The sequence below is a fragment of the Lontra canadensis genome, unplaced genomic scaffold (genome assembly GCF_010015895.1).
Source record: "Lontra canadensis isolate GAN:19392208 unplaced genomic scaffold, GSC_riverotter_1.0 scaffold6, whole genome shotgun sequence".
Taxonomy (NCBI): Eukaryota; Metazoa; Chordata; class Mammalia; order Carnivora; family Mustelidae; genus Lontra; species Lontra canadensis.
The window spans coordinates 14,370,246-14,388,727 of NW_022631000.1; the positions used below are offsets into that span (position 1 = coordinate 14,370,246).

The window sequence follows — 18,482 nt, forward strand, 5'->3', positions numbered from 1 at the left end:
CAGTTGTGTTCTTTTTCACACACAACTCTCTCTGCTCCTAGTTCCTCCTGCATATTTCCTCCTCCACCTGCTTATGAACACTTAGAAATTGGTTTGTGGACCATTCATTTAGAATAGATATTTTAGGAACATTGAGGATGCCCTGAGTTGTCAAAAGTGTACCTGGCTAAGACTCCGGAGACTTGGGTTCTTCTGGTGAAATCCTGGTTCTAACAACTGTCACTGTGGACAGGTCCATGAATCTCCATGGGGTCTAGTCCAGACCCATCTTAAAATTCTGTCGTTCACACTCCTTGAGGTAGTAACAGGGGTTGGTGTGTATGTACAAAATTTAGCAAAAATCACGATTATTAGGTGCCTTAAATAGACTAAAGAGAGGAACTTCATCCCTCTGATGCCAATTTGCTGCAAGAAGGATGAAAGGATTGCTATGGGCTGAAGGCAGGACAGGAAGTAAGAAGGACAGGACACAGAGCTATAGTGGCCTGCAACGGTGGGAATCTAAGAGACAGAAGCCCAGGGTCAGAGCTGGGAGATCAACTTGTTTTTAGGATACTCTGTTGTGTCTAATAGCATAATGCTTGGGAAGTCCTAGTCTAAGATAACCTAAATGTTCCATGTTCTTTTTTCAGTCTCAACGTAATGGTTGACACCTATTTTAATCACCCAATAAAGGGCAAAGACTTCAATACCACAACTATTTCTTCCAAGTATCAACCTCTAGCAAAAAGATACTTGGCTGAGACAACTACTACTGAGTTTCTGATTACAAGACAAGACCATCTTGATTATAATCATCTCAAGTTGTCTGGAGGATGGAAAGAGTGATGGGTTCTTCGGAACCACATTATATGGACAGAAATCTTCCAAGTTTAACACAAGAATTAGCTTCTGATGAATCAAAAGAGGTTCATTTTCAGTAAGAAAAAACATATGCCTGTTACCTTCAGTGGGCATGCCAGGAAAATTGAAATTCCATATACGACCAGCTACATAATTTGTAGGGCTCAAGGCAAAATGGAAATGTGGGGCCCCTTATTCAAAAACCATTAAGAATTTCAAGACAGCAACAGCAGAGCATTAAACCAAGCACATGGCCCTCCTAATCATGGGACCATGAGCAACTGTGCAGGTTGTACCTCCCAGGAAGGTGGTCCTGATTCCAGTTACTGTTTACACTAAGCCAAGGCAGTCCCATAATTACCAAGACCAAAATTAAGAAAGGTGCACTCCTGCTCTCAAAATTCTCAGTCAATCCTCTCTTCCTAGGGTAAGGACGCAAATGAATCCTGCAGCAAGGATGAGAAAAATCTTGGGTCTGCCAACATGTTTGATAGATTGCAACGGCACTGGCTTCTGCTACATTTGTCACAGGCACTAATCCCCACTTCTGTCACAACCCAAAGAAGCCCAGGATATCAATGTCTGGGAATTGAAACATAGTTTCTGAAAACACAAATTTCCGTGAAAACACACAGACACACACACACACGCACACACACATGCACACATGGACACACACACAACAAAACAAGCAGAAGTTACTAAAAAGAAGCGGAGTTCCCTGGATGTAAGTCTTGTCCCTGATATCTTTCTGGCCTTACCTTGAGCAGTTCTTGAACAAGTGCACACAGGCTCAAAGCACAGGTGAATTACCACAATGACTCTTTTCAGTTTGGGGAAAAATACAAGAAACAGGAAACCTAGTCATAGCCCAGTAGAAACTCCTTGTTTCAGTATGTTTTCTCCCTCTCTCTCTCCTTATTGTGCTAAATTGGAACTGTGACTTCACTTTCCATGGAAGCCAGTTTCTCTTTCCTGGATGCTTGTAACGGACCAGAGAAAAGCTAGCAGAGGGTACCTATCATGTTAACAATATCACATTTATTTATCTTCACCTGTCTCCCTCCCCCCCACCCGCCAAGTCATTGCCATTCCACTGAGGTCTATGTATAGGAAGCAGAGATTGAAAAAGAAGCAAAATGAACCCAAAAGTATAATAGCAGTACAAAATAGATGAAAGTGGCCTCTTTTCCATTGATCTTAGGGGCTTTATATAAACTAAGTCTGACTCTCATTGGGACAGACCCATAGCCTGGGCAGATGCCTAGAATGTCTGTATAGGTTAAAGCTTATCCTCTCCTTATCCTTGTCCCATTTTCTAAAAAATAACTGTCTAATATAGAGAACAAGTTCATTCTTACAGCCAGAATTGTACTTTTATACTATACCTTGATTTAGGATTTTTTTTTTCTTTTTACTGTATCTATTGGCAAAGCTAATCATTTGTTTTGCTTAGTAGGCTTGTACTGCCTTTAGTAAGGCCACACGGGTCCATAAGTAGACAGAAATGTGTTTGAATCTCTATAAACATGCTTAGATTTCCAAAAGTCTTCCATTTCACAGAAGTGATAGAGGCTCAGTCATCATTTGCAAGTGTTTTAACAACTGGTAATTAGCTAAGAAGGTCTTTAAAAAAAAAGTGATTGACCTTCACAACAGTTGCATATATGAAATCCCGATTTGTTTATTTTTAAATCGTTCTCCCCTGCTGTAAATAGATAACTATAATATATACATTTATATACATGTGTACAATCAGCCTTAGCAATACCGCTGTGAGGGAGATGAGGATAGATGGTTTTCTATTTATTTGACAAATGCAGTATTACATAGCTGAGTTAAATGATTTGTCCTGTTAGGAAAGGTGGAGCTGGGGGACCCTCCCCCACCATCACAACTGCTCTCAATGTTATACCACTCTGGAATCAGGTAGCCACTGTTGTTTTCAGGCTACCTGATTGAAAGGTGGGGCAATGCAATTTTCCAAAAAAAGTTTAACTCTTTCTTCTCTTTCTCATATTTCCTTACTATCTGTTCCCTCTGAGATTATTATAAACAATTGATAAATGTGGCTGCTGTATGTTTATCCTTGCTCTTCATGGGCTCTAATGGGTTTTAGTTCTCAAGAGGGCATAAGAAAAAAAAAAATTACCTCCAAAATAGAGATAAATAAAATAAACAAAATAGTGATAAATAAAGCTGGGACAGTGGATTTGAGTTAATGTCCCTCATGGAAGTGGTACAAGTGAGGCCTCGGACTCTCGTTTCACAAGAGCTAGTCCAGAGCTCTGAAGGGATACAACAGGAGTGAGGGCTTCTGGAGGCAGGATCTGCTCATCGATACACTTGTTGTTCTCTTGGCATCCCAAATGGGGGTCAGAGCTTTCGCTGTCTCTTTCTGCTTCAACTTGCTGCTCTCCACTGTACATTAAGGTTGCATCCTCTAAGTCCTGACCTTAGATAGTCTTTCTCTATTTTGGTGCATATTTGCATGTCACTTACGGTGCTGTATTTGATTAAGAAAAAAAAAGGGCCTGACTGTTATTTGGCCAGGGAAAGACTATTTTGGTATTCTTTTTTAACTCCTTATTACCTCTTTTGTTGACTATTTGTGGGACTAAAACTATCTTAGGTTTCTTGACACTTCTCATGCTTCTGATTAATATTTCCCAATGTTATCTAGTACATTTGTAGGGAATATAATTTTATTTTAATACAACCTCAACAAAACATAATTGTGAAAGAAAACCAAGAAGGAAGAACATAGATAATGAATTTTGAAGTTAAATGTAGTAAGTTACTTAATTCTGAAATATCTGCCGTTCTCACTCATTTATATCATCAGAATGTAACACAGCTGACAAAGTGGTTATCCATACGAAGGTTTTTTTGTTTTGTTTTATTTTAACGAAGGGACAGAATTATAAGTTTATTTTTTGGTGATAAGAGCTCTCACCCCTGCAGCACACTAGCCCCTAAGCACCATCTGCTGTGCGAAGCCAGCTTCGGTGAGTCCTCCTGGAGGACATGGCACTATCAACGTGATCAAGAAAGCTGCTTCTGTTTAGGACCCAGGCTTCGCAGAGGGTGGCCTCCGTGTCCTCAGAACCTTGCTGGCTGTCATCCCATCAGGTACCCAGTCTGCAGTTGCCACTCAGACGCGGAGAGTGTGTGCGTGGGGATGACACACAATGGGCCAGGAAGGGACACAGAGCTCTGTCGTACCAGTACATTTATTGTAAGGAACTAGTTATGCTGCAACGGCTTTGCTCTTTTATATTCCAGGCAACACGCCGGTGAATATAATTCATAATGAACATATTCAACATTTTTCCATCAGTTCAATACATTATTCATAAATATTAGAGATGGAAAAGACCTAGTAGATTACTGAGTCCAAACCGCCTTTCTGCACCTCCATTTCCCCCAACTGTTGATGCTAGCTCAAAACAACAGCAACAACAACAAATCACACAGGGAAAGCAACAAATTCGCAATTTTTATGAGTAAAAGGGAAAGCTCCAAAGAAGAAGCCTGCATTGAGAGTGGGGAGGTCTGAGGCTTTTCCTTCCTGCTGGTGTGGCTCACTGAGGACTAGGATTCTGGGCTGCTCTTTGCCGTGAAGACGGGCCAAGGGAGGGCAATGCCCATTTTTTCTCTTGAGAATCCAAATTCAGGGTAAAGCCCCAGAGGCTATACCGTGTCCCGGGCTAAGTGCTTACTATCTGTCTCTACAACCTGGTGTGGACTCAGGCGTTCTTCTCTCCAGTTAGAACTTGAGATACTGACAATAATGATTAAAAAAAAAAGTATAAATAAATAGAAAGTTAAAACTACTAGAGAATGCTCCCTGGGATTATCCGTACTATCAAGATAGGAAAACTCTGCAGATGCTACTGTCTCTCTGGAGGAATAAATGCTTGCATTTTAATATTCTCAGCAGCTGGTTCCTGTTGAATACCATCAGGATGATTCAGCCGCCCACCAGGAACACCAGTAACAGCAAGTGCACACACAGAAATCTGCAAAACTTTCTTCTCTTGATGCCAACCCCATCACTCTGGCAAAGTCAGAGCCCTTTATTGAATTACCAGTTCTACTAAATGTGACCCTTCCCCCTCTGGAATACCAGCACACTTGGAAAGAAATGGAACTTTTGGCTGGGTAAGATGCAACATTCTTTCTGACTTGAGCATACCCTGCTGTCACTCTCTTGCAGCCACGGTCATGTGATCTGCTCCTTTAACATGTTCTCATCATTCGCTGGAATCTCGAAGGACCAGTGAGGTCCGTACATACCCTGAGTCCACCTTGCACGCCACGGCACTAAAGCTGAACCTGTGTATTTAATGCTGGTTCTTTACCCTGGCCAGCCTCCGGTTATTTTCTCACTTCCATTTTTCAGAAGTTTCCCCTTGCCACAGAATGTGGTTGCATGCCAGGACAGACAGAAACGTGTAGATGAATGGCACTGACCATAGTCATGACTCATACAGAATGACCATGCCATACTCAAGTTAGATAAAAAGCCTAAATGGGCCCCCTTCTTCAAACAGACCAGATTAGATATAAAGGGAAAAAAATGCCAAAGATGATAGCTAGCTATCAAAATTGCCTCACTGCCTCATTTTCAGGTCCCCAAAGGAAAATCTAAGGACATTCAACACAGAGTCAGGTGCTCTCAACAGCCATGAAAATATACGGCTGGAGAGGGAATCTATAAATGTAATGAATACACAATTGGCTTATAACAGATACAACTAAAATTAAATTCAATATTTTGACCTGCTCTCCAAAGTGAAAGTTTCTAGTTCAGGCTATAGACAGAGGTAGAACAGGCTCATTAATCATATGGACCAGGACTATAAGCTGACACTTCTGGGGATGCTGGGAAGAGCAATCCTCAGTGGTTGGGGGGTCCGTGGGGAACCCGAATGAGAATGAGGCACTGGCCACAAGCAGCCACTATTCTAAACATCCAGGTAGCAAAGTAAGGATCTCTGTTAGGAAGTAACAGACCCTACAGACTTGCACAAGAAGATTCAATATTCTTTTTATTCAGTTCCTATTACGGAAAAGTCACTGCGTTTGTGTTTGTTGCTTGAGGAGATAATGAACTCAATGAGATCAGCCTAGGACCCCAAGAAGAATGTTGTTGAAAGAACTGCGGAGAAGGGAATATTAATAACAGTAGTGGTAACAACAAGAAGGATATCGAATGATGGCCACATGCTAGTTTTTCTGGCAAGCATGTCATACACTCCTTCATAAAATTCTTACACTGTTTCAGCAAGGTTGTTATCATTTTCCCACTTACAGATGTGCATAGTGAGGCCTAGCTAAATGAAATGCATTGCCCCAAATTACATAGACCTGTTCCTTACATTGCAAGTAAATACTTAACATTACAGATAAATACAAAGAAGAATCTATACGACAGAATATGACAAGAGCCATTAAAAGAGTATTGTAGAAATAACACCAGGGAAAAGGAATAGGGATGTGAAAAGGTGGCATGTGCTTAGGAAACAAGGAGTAGCCTGGTCTGTAATGCGTTTAAACTTGTTGACTCAGCACCCTCTGATTATAACTCATACTTTGATAAGATAATAAGATACACCCATCTGTACAAAAAGATTTCTAGGAAGAAGGACATCTTTCCAAAAGATCTATTATTTCTCGTATTTTTTTCCTTTCTCTTCCGTTCTCTTTCCTTCTCCCCTTTATTCTTTTTCTTTCTTTTCCTCCCTCCCTTCCTTCCTTCCTTCCTTCCTTCCTTCCTTCCTTCCTGTCTCTCTCGCTCTCTTTCTTTCCTTTTCTTTCTCCCTTCCTCCCTCCCTCCCTCCCTTCCCCTCTCTCTCTCTTTCTCTCTTACCTCCTCTCTCTCTCTTTTGGTGGGTGAAGACAGAACAGAAATGAAGTACAAAGTAACCCCGGAGGAGATATGAGTGTGAGGGGAGCACTGTTAACCTGCAGAGGGTATCCAAAGAGTGCAAGATCTGGGTACATTTTCGTTTATTCCCCAGACTGCCTGATCCTTAGCACTCATTTTGCCCCTGCCCCATTAAACTAAAATTATTGGTACAGTGGTAGGAACCCAGAAGGATTGGATCCTTTGTTCTCTTCCTCAATTACTTCTGGTATATCATCTACTCTTTATTTTTATAAAAATTGTGTTAGGGGTCAGGATGTGGTGTAGGAGCAGTAGCTAGAAAGCCAGAGTTCTAATACAATTTACCTTTCTCATCTTGAGAAAGTTTTGTCACTTCTCTGTTTAAATTTTCCTATCAGCAAAGTAAATGGTTTCAGTCCAAATAGCATTCCTTAATCTGTTAACAATGCACCCCCCCACCCCTTTCCTTTTGATGAAAATAAAACCTTATGCTTTTCTGAATTCTTTTTCACTCTTCTCTAGTTAGACCCCTGGTTCACAGAATGCACTGTACGGCACCACTAGTCAAGAGGAATTGAAGGAGATTTCCTTTAAACTTGGTTTATAAATATAAGTCATTGTACTACATAAAAATACCAATTTTCTCAAATTCTACAGGGTGCTGCAAGCAGGTATTCAGTATTTTTTTTTTTTTCTGGAGAGTTTGCTCACCCCCTCACCCACATTGAGATATCTAAGGCTCCTTCAAGCTCTAAGATGCAATGATTATGATTCTATGATGCTGACATTTGCTTTGTCGACACTTAAAGCAGAGCTTTTCAACTTCAAACAACAGCATAACAAGTTGCTATAACAATTACACTTATATGAATCTTTAGGCAGATGGGGACAACAGCTCTTTACAACTAGGATCATACTGGACAGCCCAAGCTTTAGGAGGGTGTGAAAATTCTCAGCAAAGGTGAATTCTTCAGTTAATTATATCCTATAGGAAAAAGTCTTGCCTTCCCATTTACTTATAAAACTAACTCTTTTTTTTTTTTTTTTTTTTTTTTTTTTGTAGGGGGGGATGTTAATTTTCCAGCTAACCACAGGCTGGAAACATCTCCAGTAACTTTAATCTCTAGTCCCCACTCTGTCGCAGTTCCCGTGTCTCACCCTCCTAACCTTGCCCGTTGAGTTCATCCTTACTGATGTAATCATACATGTTTCTTTGTAGTGACATTCGTCACAGTGCTCATTTAGAATTATCATCATTTCTACTGCACCCTAGGTCAATGGGATTAAACATGCTTATGCAATTTGTTGTCATTTTAATTTTTTCAGCTAGGGCTTCTTCATCCAGAAGGACAATTTATTTTATCTGATCAATATGTAACTAGCCAGTCAAATGACTCTGGAAAATTGGCAGAAAAATCATTCACTGGGGCAAAATCTTGTATTTAGAGTGGTTTTTATAAACCTGGACAGTGGCATTTCACCGACCTTGAATCCACAGGTCCAAAATTTATTAGTGTAAACTTAGTCTTTCAGTCTATTAAAGCAATAAACATAAAATATGCATGATTTGTATTTATGTGTGTGTGGAATTTAATAAACTCGTCGAGAGTCAGGTATTTTTAAAGAAATCTCTGGCCTGTTGCACACTGACTAATCCACCGATTTCCCGATAGAGCTGAAAATATTCTTTTTGCTGTGGCTTAAACTTTTTTTTTTTTTTTTAATAAATACAGTACATAGACTGTAAAGTAGCAGTGTGGTTCCCTGTGACATTCTACATATTCCTTAACTTTGCTCTTTCTATGCTCAGGGGTCAGGGGATGCAAAATGAATAAATCCACAACAGTTTAAATCTAAGAATTTGGCTAAACTCTGAAAACATAGCCTAATAGACTCGAAAGCTTGGTATCTCATCATTGCTTTATATTATAAGGCTGACAATGCCACCTTATAAAAGATATATTCGTTTATTTAACTATTCGATCAAAAGTGAGGGTTTCAGGAATGGGAATGGATTACAGATCGTTCTCTCCTGGTTATTTTTGGCTTTAAGTATATTGATCATTTTATCATTTTCTTGTTTTAAACTGCTTTAAACACAGCACAAATGTTATTCTCATCATGCCAGAAATGGGTTTGGAATTGATTTTGAGTTTCCGTCAATTTTACTCTTTGCTCTCTGAGAGAAGTTTTTCACTTGCTTAAATTCGAAGGGATAGTTTTGTTCAAAAGATGTCGGAGTACAACCTTTAGAGATCCTCAGCTGGACAAGAAAGCTCACATTTTTCTACTTTACAGAAGAATAAAAAATCATGAATTTATTACCATGGACTTTATTGAAATTAGTGAGGAATCATTCATACGAATGCAATTCCAAGGGCTTCCTCCCTCTCTTTCTCTTCATGTAAGTGTTCGACAAAAGCGTGTATCTTCTGAGAAGCCAGCCTGATTGGTCCAGGTTGGCACTGTTTCAGTGTTTGGCCTACGGCGGCTGCTTAGGAATAATTTTGTCTCATCCTCTCTATTTTCCTGGACCGTATCAGACTCAGACACGTGGTATGCAAAGGAAATCCAAGTCCCTTAAAAATGCTATTTCTTTGGGTACTAAAGCCAAGTCGAGTTCTACTTTGGCCAAATGATCTTATCAAGATTTAACAAGAGATATGCAGTAATATCTACAATCTGTGAGCAGACATTCACTAAGGAAGATAATTTACTACATACAGAATACATACAGAATACATATATTTTCCCTCCTGCAAGCAGGGAGGGACACGATCGAACTTATTCTATTGCTGCTGAGAATAACAACACTGACACGGATTTTATGGCAATTATTCATTTCAGTTAATTTAGAAAGAAATAAACAAGCAGTTCTTTCCATATTAAAACGGATACTGGAGATCTATTTTCAGTTATTGCTGAAAATATTTTGGCTTCCATAAAGGCACCTTACTAACACAGCTGCTTTGCCCTCCTCTGCGCTGTCACAATTCAGAATTTGTAACATTTCAGCCAGGTTCTCTAGACTAATTGGATGAAACAATTGCATTGCAGTGTTAAGATGCCTTTGCAGAATCAAATGAGAGATCTGCACAGTTCAGAGAGCCTGGAAGATCTGTAACAAACACAGCCCAAATCCTACATGTTCCATACATTTTTCTACATTTAAAGTAATAATCACTTGGATAGTAAGTGTTAGGATTTAACTTCACGCTTAGGACTATCAACAAACATAGGGAGGAATTTAGATACACGAACTTCATTTCCCACTCCGGTCTGTCTTCTCGCCTGTACTATGCTTCGCGTTTTCGGAACAAATGCCTCATCTCTTCTGAAAAGTGCCAGGAAATCTCCTCTCCAGCTCTCTGGGCCCTTGATTTTACATGTGTAGTAATGACACACCTTGAGACAGAGAGCCCCACAAGCTAGAGTGGGACGTTCATTTAAATACAGACTTAGGGGGAAGAGCTCCATCTACTGCATCAGTTGGATCACAGTTTGCACCCTACAGTTATCCCATTCACTACTTTCAACCTCTCAGAGGCTCTGGAGAGAATGAAAAAGTTACAGCCCCCAAACCGCTTCGAATCAGGCCATTTTGAGTATTTCCCAGATATTCTGAGCCCCTTTCCTTCACCCTTCCCAATCTCCAAAGCTTTCTATGTTTCAGAATAAAAGAAAAATGGGAAGCTTTGCTATATAAACCATCCTTGGAAAGAGGCAGGAAGCCATTGGTTACTGAAGGAAAAGCCCTATATAGCGAAGGGGGAAAGCAATAGAGAGAAAATCACTCTACCTGGCTGGCTGAGCAGCCCAGGTAAAAAGCAAAGAGAAGCATAGCCTACTTACTCCTGCCTTGCACCATTGCGGGGAAGTCTGCAGCCACCCAGGATCAGGTCTTCTGGGCTCTCCCCAGCTGCACAATGTTGTTGTGGCATTGGGAATTTGCTGTGGCTTCGTAAGATTATGGGGATATGCTTCAGCAAGCCAAAAAAGTCACAAACAAAATTCAGGAGAGAAAAAAAAAAAAAGTACAAAAACAGCTGATCTTACTGGAGGAGCTCTTGGCATTTGCCTACATATGCCACAATTTTCTTTGGTATTTCCTGGTTCTGTGATCAGAAAAATTATCATATTATGTTTATTATTGTTGTTTTTTTCAGGGTTGCTAGTGGTGGTACAGGGAGGGCAAACACTGTGGGAGTTTTGGGGAGTTGCAAGGTGAAGATTACTTCTCCCACTTGTTTGAAGGCTTTCCAGACATCACAAGGTTAGAAAGTTTCTTTTTCAGAATAATGAAGATACACAGAAGTCATATATAGGGAAAAATCCCATAGTCTTTCCAGATTGGGAAAGTGAAAAACTTTTTAACATAGTAACACATATGGAACAAAGCAAACCACATCTGAATAAACTCAAACATTAATATAGCTGCATAAAATTGGAGTGTGAATGACTTCTAAAAATACTCTATAAATTAAGATACCTTATTAGAATACAAATAGACATTATAAGTGTATACATATATTAAATAATCAGAGGGAGGCAACTGTTAACTAAATTTCTAAATTATAAAAAATAGAATATAATAAATTAATAAAAGTTTGCGTTAATGCTAATCATCTTTTATGTAAAAATAAAATTAATATAAATGTAAAATGGAGTTGCGTCTCTGCGTGTGTATGTGTGTCTTTACTTTATGCATATCTGCACGAAGTATTACTGACTGATTTTGCAAGGTGATAAGCTGCATAGAAATCAAAACTTTGCATTATTTTAAATTGGGCATTTAAAATACCAGCATTAACCTGGCAGGGTTTTTTCTCCTTTTTAAAATACATTTAATTTTCAGGTTCTGTTTTAAAGCATCAAAAGAAAGACAAATTGGAAAAACATTGCACATCAGTAGGTATTTTGTAAAATAATCCCTCTGCATTTATTAAAATATTTAGTTCTAAAAAAAAAACAAAAAACAAAACAAAAAAAAAATGAAAAAAACCCAAAACGGCTAATTGCATTTTTTTTAAACCTTTCCAGGACAAGTTCAGTTCTGAGTCAAGAACAAGTATGAGAAATTTCACCTCAAAATGAAATTTGTTTGGCTACTTATAATGACCTGAAAAACGAGATTATCTCCATCATAACTATAACAAACAGCGAATGAATAAATACACTCTGGCAAGAATTGATCACAATTGCGAAGCCTGGGAGGGTCATTGCAGACATGAGAAAGGTAACCAAGTGAGGAAACATCAAAAGGAGTTAATGGAGATAAAGCCCTTCTGAAAAACGGAAAGTGTTAACAATCACTGACAGGAAAGAATATACTTCCAACAGTAGTGGCAACAACAAAACAAAATAGCCCCAAACATCTGAAAACACATATCTCCAGAAGCTAAAATATGACTGCTTATTAAGCAAGAGGAGAACCTACTTCTTTGTCATTCCCTTTGGAAGCCTGGCTTAAAAAAAAAAAAAAAAAAGAAAAAAAAAAGAAAAAAAAGGTTGCACAAAAGATACATGTGTTCCTTTTCTGGTATTATTACAGGCCCACCTAGATTTAGCTTTCGATTCCAGATGAGATCAGGCATGTTCAGACTAGCACATCTTTTCTCTGTAAGCACAGAGCTGCTATCATTTCACTGGCAAATTCTCGTATCCCCAAATTTATGCACAATAGATGTCCTTAAAAAATCTGCAAATTTCCAACTTCAGTCAAATACCTTATTGAGTTAAATTTTTTCCTAATTTCCTTTGCTATTATTAAGCCGAAAAGTTAAGGCAAGCGACTCCTGTAAGAAAGGAAAGTTGAACAGTACTTACCCTAAGTATAATGTACAAGCCTTATTGGGGGAATCTACATTTGCTCTATGATTTTTAGAAGGGAGTCCAGGTCTAACCTCAGCTCTCGCCCTTTCCCTTCTGGAAAACAGAGTAGACTCACGGAAGGTAGCTCTGAGAAAGATCATACAAATCAACAGCCTTACCTGTGGCCATTCAGAAGACTGCACTTTGGTGTGTGTTTAAAACTATGAATAAAGTCAGATACAGCGCATGCTCAGCAGGCAATTTGAAAATATTTATAACATTGTTGTTTCAAAAACAAATTTCCTCAAACAAAGCAAAACTCACATTTCTTATCCATGCCAAGTTTAACGTTCTGAGACAAAGCTGTTTTGGAGTTTTCCGCTGGGGGAAAAAGGCTTCTAAAATTTTTTGTTGAACGAAAAATAGTTCTCCCTTCCCTTTTGGGTACTCTTAAAGGGGTGGAATAAATTTCCCTCCAAGTTTCAACAGAACTCACCTCTGGCGGAGATAAGCATTAGAAATTGAAGGTCTGTAAATCATTTCAGAGAAAGTAACAAGGAACTAAGAACTATGGGTTTAAAGAATGTAATGGTCATCTGAACGCTCAGAGCAGCTTGGCTTGTTACTACGTAAAAAAAAAAATCCTCATACAAACAGGATATATCATGTCATGTATAGATAAGGTGACATATAGGCAAACCAACCATTTACACAGCTAGAGAAGTTATGTTTTTCTTTCGCTAACTAAAATCCGAACTCTCCAAAACTGAAAAAGAAAAATCATCGAAAATTTAGGAGAAATCCTGGAATAATGTTATTTTAATTCCTCTGTTTTATATAGGAAGCAAGGAGAGAAGGTAATCACCTATCAGTTGGCTAAACTGTAACTTACATAAAATAAAAATGTAATTGACTGTGATTCTCAAAGTACTCAGTGCAGCAGGAATGCCTGTGTTACCCCTGCCTGGGAATTTCTCTCTTTCTCCTCCTTGAGGATCCCCAAGTATTCCATTTCACCATCTATCACCAAACCCTGCACGGCCCACAGCTCTCACAGATCTTATTGAAATCTCCCACTTAATTCTGAAGTCTCTGAATGACTTTCAGCCCCTGCTCTACTTTCCAGGGGTGCCCAGAGGACCTCACAAAAGCTCCACAGAAACATCGTTCAGGATCTCTGATGCTTTCAAACACAACAGAGGGTGCCAAAAAAAAAAAAAAAAAAAAAAAAGCCCAACGATTAAAAAAAAAAAAGTTTATTAAAGTGAAACTAGGAGTGCAGATTTGAAGAAGTTGCTTCTACTTTTATTTCCCTCTGAACTCAGCACAGGTGTTTCCTAACTCCCACTGCACTGCATGCTGATGAAGGGAGGGTTACGCGAAGGTGAGGGAGTGGGCCAAGGGCTGACCAGCAGGCATTTCGGATCTCTAGCCTCCTGCGTTAATGGATGCATTTAAAAATGGACCCCCCAAAAAGCCTAGAATGAGGCTTCTTTTTGGCAAGTGATTAAACCAGTATACTGAAATAATTAAAGCTTTGTCCTTAAAAAAAGCATCAGATCAACAGAACAAAAACAAAGATAAAAATTGCACACACATATGCATGCGCGCACACAGACTCTCTCTCACATACACAGATACACAAGACTAGCGGGTGAGGGGAGAAGGAAATTAAATAAAAGAAAACAAACAGAGTCCTAACAGGCCATTCTCCGAGAAGGAATCTAAATAAAAAGTCATATGATATCTGATAGTGCAGGACACGTCGCCAAGAACTGGAGCGGATTGCCTACAGGAAGAAAGGGCCAGTGTATTCCAGCTCAAAGAGCTTTTCTTTCCTCCTCCTCTATTTTTTTTCCCTTTTCTCCTCGACTGTGAATGTGTTACTCTCAGGTCAGATCCACGAAGAATCCCAGAATGACAGCTATCACCTTTCACTGTACTCTTGGCGGCACAACTAGCTGATAGGAGCTGCCTGAGTTGGGATCAAGAGGGGCTAGAGCAGTTTTCAGTAACAGCCTCTTACCATACCCCTTCTGCCCCTTCCACAGACCCCATGGTCATACTGAAAAAAAAAGAAAAAAAGAGAGAGAGAGAGAGAGAGAGAAAAGCAAAAGCAAAAAAACCCCAAACAAAACAAAAACCAAAACTGTAAGCACAACAGCCCACAGCAACAAAAGAGTTCAGGGGGGAAAAAAAAGCAGAAACAAGCCAAATTGGGGGGCGGGGAGCTCTTGCCTTCAATATAAAACTTTTTAAAGACCGAGTTGCTTTCTCCTATTTTGATGACTTTCTTTTTAAAGATCCTTTTCTCTGGAAGCACTATTAGAAGCATTAAAAATCTTTACAAAAAGATAGAAAAGTCTGGAGGCAATACAAGAATTTTCCCGAAGAAAACACAACTATAAGAAGGGAGCTACCCTAAAAAATTTTGGATTTGTCAAAAGTTCCCTTAAATCTAATGTCTTTCAGAGAGTTCAAGTGGCCACCTAGCTCTTGTTTTTTCTCTGAGGGTCATTACTGAGGCAACACATACACAGTAAGGTTTCCCGAAAAGACTCCTTGTTATCAAGTTACTTCAAACACAAGGCGCTCACACCTCCCAGCCAGAAGGGTTTACTGACTAGTAGACATCACACTCTCCCCTGATATGTGTTACACTCTTAAGAAGCAGTTACATAAATGCATTCTAAAAATATGGAAAAATGTATATATCTGTATTTTCCCCACAGCTTTTCTCCCCAGGGACAGGAATAGATTATATTTTCAGTGAATGGAAAAAAAGAAAAGAAAAGAAAGAAAAGAGTTTCTGAATCTTGAAACAACTGTTGTAGCTCATTTTCACTTAGTAAAACAGTTATCTGTACTTAGGTACTGTACATAATACATATTTAAGCATTTTTTTCTAGTGCTTTTGCATTTTCTCCCCTCTTTCAGTTTCATGTCTATTATGTACCTTAAGAAGATTTCCAAATGACAATCGAGATACAAATGCATTAGAGGGAGAACTTTTAGAAAGAAAACATTTTCTTGAGTTTATAATTCAAGAATATTAGTATAGAGATATAAACCCATTTATAAACGAGGAGATTGCTCAGTACGTTTTGCACATACAGTTCACACGCTGATTTCTTTTTCCTTTTGTCGGAGCATTAATTTGAAAATGATAAGCATTCTGGAATGTTTGCTACAAACACAAATTCATGGTAAAAATATACAAGCACAGGCAAAAAATCAAGTGGCGAACACAAAGCTACATGGCAATCAGAATCGTAGAAAAATCTCTGTCCAGACCACATTTCGCTTAAACTAGTGTATCATAGATGGGGCAAGTAATCTCTCTGGGGTTTTTTGTCATTGACGTAATTAGATGGAAACCAAAATAAAATACAACTATCTGTTCCCTTAGTACCTCTTCTTAATAACTGACAAGTGACACAGGCGGTACCTTTCAAACAGATGCATGCAAGAACTTGTGAGGCTGGAGGAACTAATGCACCCCATTGGTATTTGGGGAGCCCAAATTCCTTAATTAACTTTTTACCCAAGTGGCGAAAGTGGAAGATGTTCTCGCCACTACACTGATTATTAGCTGTACTCTCATTCTCTCCTCCACAGGATTTTGGGGACCCAGAAGGGGTAAAGAGAGAAGAGAAGATGCATCCTGAACAACTTTTATTGTGAGTAGAAAAAATAGCATATAGAGTGAGCATAAGAACAGTTGGATTTAGAAAGATTAAAAGAGGAGAAAAGAGCAACATATCCAACTTCATTAGTCTTTTTCCTTTTTATTTTTTATGTATACATATTGGGGTGATGGGGAGAAAAGATAACTCGATTTCTTTTGAATGTCTTTGTGTCTTTATAGAGTGAATGTTCTGTTCCTGTCTCTTTCTTTTTAGGCGAAAAACTAATAAAAATAGAAAAACATATATCAGACATTAAGCTCACTCCCCCCCCCCCACCCCTTCCCTTTGTAAAGAACTCTTTGTTCTCTAGTGAAAATGCTGAAAAATCCCCGGGCAGCTACTCCCTGAAACAAGTGCAAAACACTTAGAGGCTTTTGGGCTGGCTGAGAGCCAGGAACCCTCCCGCTGTCTGGTTAGAAGAGGAAAAAAAGAAGAGAGAGGGAGAGGGAGAGAGGGGAAGAGAGATGGGGGGGCAGAGGGAGAGAGAGAGAGGGGGAGAGAGAGAGAGAGAGAGAGGAAGAGAGAGAGAGAAGGGAAGAGAGAGAGAGAGAGAGAGAGAGAGAAATTGGAGCTTCCTTTAATAGACATAGGAAGCAACGTTTTTTTTTTCTTTTTCTTTTTTTTCAAAACTGGCGGTCAAGCGTTAAGTAACTCCCGTCCAAATCCACCTGCTAGAAATGAACTTGGGTAACCCCCCAGGGGTGCACAAAGACAGGGAAGACAGTAACATACTCCATACTCTTTCCCAACCCCCGTTGTACTGCTTCCATTCTTTCTGCTCCCATACACAAATGCCCACAGATCTCATGCCACCCCCCTTACCCCCCAACAACAAACACAGCGAAATACATGCTCCCTCAGTCTCCTAAAAAAAAAAAAAAAAAAAAAAAAAAAGGCTTTTCCATCTCCGTTGCGACACAGTGATAAGGGGTAGCGAACATCTCATACCTGGTGTGAATGCTAATCAGTCAGGAGTTCTCCTTTTCCCAAGACAGGGAACTGTTTCCTTCCAAATTTATTAGAACCTCCTCCACTGCCTCTTTGAAAAACCTTCTTTGTCACCCTCTCCCAAGTCCCGATACTTCTTTAAAAAAAAAATGGCTTCGGAGCTCCTTCTATTCTTGATATTGATTCTCTCTCTCTCCCCCCACCCCTCCTCCTCTCTCCTGTCTGTGTCTCTTCTGAGTGGTCTATTGATAAGTCCCTGGAGGCACTGGGTCAGCCTGCCCGTAGGAAACCAGACACAATGCACAAATCTCCGAGTGCCATTCTGCCATCAGCAAGCAGACCACGTTTAGGAGAGAGAGAGAGGAAAAAAAAAAACAGTAGAGCAAGAGACAGAGAGAGAGAGAGAGAGAGAGAGACCAACCGAAGGAGGGAGAGAGAGACCGAGAGAGGAAGAGAGAGGGGGGAGAGGGGGGGGAGAGAGAGAGAGAGAGAGAGAGAGGAAGAGAGAGAGACACACACGGAAGGAGAGAGAGAGTGTGAGAAAAAGACTGATTGGAACAGGAGGGAGGGAGAGAGAGAAAGGGAGAGGGAGAGAGAGCGCGAGGGAGAGCGACACTGCCAGTCAGGTTAATCATCCCTACTTTAATTAGCTGTTCGGCTTAGACATAAAACAATTGAATTTGAATGATCTGTCAGCAGGCTCGGCTGAACCAAAGGGGAAAAGCGAATATTACAAAAAGACTGTTGGTGTGTTCTGATAAGCAATACTGCTCGTACTGACAAATCCTCAAAGGGGGAACTATTAAAACTTACAACTAAACAAAAAGTGCAAATACAAATGGCACTAGATAGAGGTCTTTAAAAAAATGGAGTTTCTCCCTGAGTTTTATGAACGGAAGGTATTTATGCGCGGGTGCCAACATATTAGGGTCTGTGTGTAATGTGTGAAAGTTTATTAACGATGGTCTAGGAGTGTAGCAGACAGATGCTGCAGAGAACAAGACAGGTACAGTCAGATGCCGAGTCTAGATCTTGGAGGGAGATGGATGCTGGAAGAAGAGGCACCGTGGCAAGACATCAGCCCAGACAAAGTCAGTGGGCAGACAGGCAGGCAGATTTTAGGCACGGCACGATCTCGTCTAAAAAGGCAAAAGTTCTGATGTAATAATAGGTGCAAAACAATCCATCCATCCTCTCTCCCGGGAGCGCTCGAAGGTACAGTTAAAATGGATTAATCTTTGTGACAAACAGAGCTGGCAAGGCAGACTATGGCAGACACCGAAGGCGCTTCGCAGACC

General features: G+C 39.9%; 1 protein-coding gene across 9 annotated transcripts in view; it reads right to left on the reverse strand.

The window, feature by feature from the left end:
* ZBTB20 (zinc finger and BTB domain containing 20) overlaps positions 1–18,482 on the reverse strand; it is a 770,594-nt gene that overhangs the window by 99,000 nt on the left and 653,112 nt on the right. The window contains exon 1 of one of the 9 annotated variants that reach the window (XM_032852268.1): positions 17,185–17,549. The exons of 6 other annotated variants lie outside the window; for them this stretch is intronic. The gene's annotated coding sequence lies outside the window, so the exon portion shown is untranslated. Of the gene's footprint in view, positions 1–162; positions 1,467–10,588; positions 11,132–17,184; positions 17,550–18,482 lie in introns of those variants that run through there. 2 more of the 9 variants (XM_032852269.1, XM_032852270.1) reach the window with 2 other exon arrangements.